Source organism: Suricata suricatta, chromosome 5 (assembly GCF_006229205.1).
Source record: "Suricata suricatta isolate VVHF042 chromosome 5, meerkat_22Aug2017_6uvM2_HiC, whole genome shotgun sequence".
NCBI lineage: Eukaryota > Metazoa > Chordata > Mammalia > Carnivora > Herpestidae > Suricata > Suricata suricatta.
The window spans coordinates 153,746,823-153,749,406 of record NC_043704.1 but is presented as its reverse complement, the minus strand read 5'-3'; the positions used below and the strand labels follow the sequence as shown (position 1 = coordinate 153,749,406).

Sequence of the window (2,584 nt, the reverse complement as noted above, 5' to 3'; positions counted from 1 at the left end):
CGTGAACCCTCCTTCCATTTTTTGAAATGAAACAGGTTTTTTAAAAGAGGCAAATGATGGGGTGCCTGGGGGGCTCAGTCAGCTGAGCCTCCGACTTCAGCTCAGGTCGTGGGCTCACGGCTTCTGAGTTCAAGCCCCGCGTCGGGCTCAGTGCTGACAGCTCAGAGCCTAGGGGCTGCTTCAGATTCTGTGTGTGTGTGTGTGTGTGTGTGTGTGTGTGTGTCTCTCAAAAATAAGTAAACATTTTTAAAAAATGTTTAAAGGAGGCAAATGATGAGGGGTGCCTGGGTGGCTCTGTCAGTTAAGCATACGACTCTTGGTCTTAGTTCATGTCTTGATCTCAGGGTTGTGAGTTTGGCCCTGGTGTAAAGAAGTAGGGTCCTGGTGCTGTTTTTCTGGGGGTGTTTCTGGAATGATCTGCTCCTGCGGCGCTGGCCGGTGAGGTCCCACTCCTCCTGGTACCCGCGACAGCCCTCACTTTGCTGAGAGATAGGAAGGCGCTGTGCCTGACGGGTGTGTCTCTCGTGAACCAGCCCTGCCCTGAGCGTCACATCGGAAGTCGGAGAGCTGTCAAATTCACCTGAAGAACTTCCTGTCGGAAACATCCTTCCTTCTCACGAAACAGAAGCCTCCCTTGATGGGATAAGGCCAGACAGTTGTCCTCGAGCCCTGTGGGGGAGGGAACACACGTGCCCTAGCAGGGGGAAATGGCCTGTCTGGCCCGGGACCCTGGAGGTGCCCCCGCGTTCCCCAGCACCCTGCCGGCCCTCCCAGGAGTGGCCCCTGGCTGCCATGACCCGTGTCCCAGCTCAGCTCTGAGCAGCATTGGAAGCCTTTTCTCCCCCGTGTGCACCTTGCTCGGGACTTTTCAAGTCCCTCTGGAGGAAAGCCCTTTGGAGCAGAGGTGCTTTGCCCTTTCAGCCTGGCCAGCTTCCTCCCAGGCTCCGGGAGCGCGGGCAGTGCTGGCCAGGCTGCTGAGGCCCTGGAACGTCCCGACTCCGAAGGCAGGGCCCTGACAGCCCTGAATGTCTCCAAGCCTGCTCAGAGAGCGCTACACGTAAGCTGATGTGAACAGCATCTCTTCAGGTCTCCCCTCCCCGGCTTGCCTGTGTTTGCAAGCAAAATACCCTTTATTACGTTTTTTATTCAAATATCTTAACATAAGGGTTGTATTAGTTTAGGTGCACACCACAGTGATGCAACAATTCTATACATTGCTCAGGGCTCATCAAGATACATGCCGTCTTTTTTTTAAACCACAAATAAGATGCTTTATTTGTCACCATTAAATGTGTGAATTTTAAACGGATTCTTGCACTGGTGGCTCTTCCCCGTCAGTTCGTCCAGCTGTAGCGCCCGCCTCATCCCCAGGAACTTCTCGAGAACCACCGCCTTCACCGCGAAGGTCCACGAATGTGGGCTGCTTCAGCGTCTTTACTTTCCTAGTGAAGACGCCATGGAGTGGATGAACAGACGGACAGACCCTCTCTGGGTCTTGGCTGATGCTGTCTGGAATCGGTTTATTGACCACTTCTTTCAAGTTATTTGCACCTCTCGGGTCATGATTTCCGTCAACCTTCTTCTGAACTTGGTGGACCTGTTGGTGCCGAGTGTAAGAGGTGTTCGAATCTGATGGTTGCCTTTTTTTTTCAGTAGCAAAACCAACACAAAATAGACAAAGCAAGTCACCATCGGTAGGCTTGACATCAACAGGAGTTCAGTCATGGCCTGCCATCTTTTGGCCCCAGAGCACATTTTGTCCCCGGAAAGAGCCATGTCTTGGAAGTAAGCCCGGCAGTTTTCCCCTGAAAATCCTCAGCAATGGCCTTGGATTTTCTACATGCAACTCCGTCATTCTGCAGATCAGCAAGGCTCACTTCAAAAACACGACGCGTGAGGCCATCGGATGAAATTCTGGTTCCTGGAGTTCTCGTGACTACGGCTTTTCCAGTATTTCTCACATTAAACAGCTCGTGCGCTCCCACCAGACCGATCTTTCTTAGAAAATGGAGCAACCACTTTCTTCTTGGCTCCCTCTTTGCCGCCTTTCTCCTTGCCGACCGCCGCGGTGCTGGTCAGGGGGCCAGAGGCCAGATGTGTGTGCTCTTCACCGCCTTTATCTATTGCACCCATTCTTCCATGCGCCTTCCCTCTGGCAACTGCCTTTTAATGTTCGGGCATTTCAGAGGCCTTTGAGAGTCTGAAAGCTTTGAGCCTCTCTCCTGGAGAAGGTACAGCTGAATAACACGCAGGCTCTTCGGCCCAGGTCAAGAACCTCGGCTCGGCGTGGCCCCTTCACACAGCACAGAAGAAGAAACTGAGGCTCGGGCTTGCTCTGAGCCCGGGAGTGGTTTTTCTCTTTACTGCACTCCATGGACTATGATTTCACAATCTAGGAATGCCTTGTCCGAGTTTCTTCATGATTCTGTATTTTAGTTGTGGATTTATAAAAACGGAACTCATCCCTGGCCGTCCAGCCACAGGAGTGAATAAACTGTAATCTTAAGCTTCAGGTGCTCCACTGAGTGCTTAGGAATGGTTCTGTGATCGAGTGTTTTCTACATATTTTCTGTTTACTTAGCAA

At 51.9% G+C, this 2,584-nt stretch overlaps 1 pseudogene; it reads right to left on the bottom strand.

Annotated features, from left to right (window-relative positions):
- Positions 1-1,300: 1,300 nt before the first annotated feature.
- Positions 1,301-2,133, bottom strand: LOC115292510 (annotated as a pseudogene).
- Between the last annotated feature and the right edge of the window lie 451 nt (positions 2,134-2,584).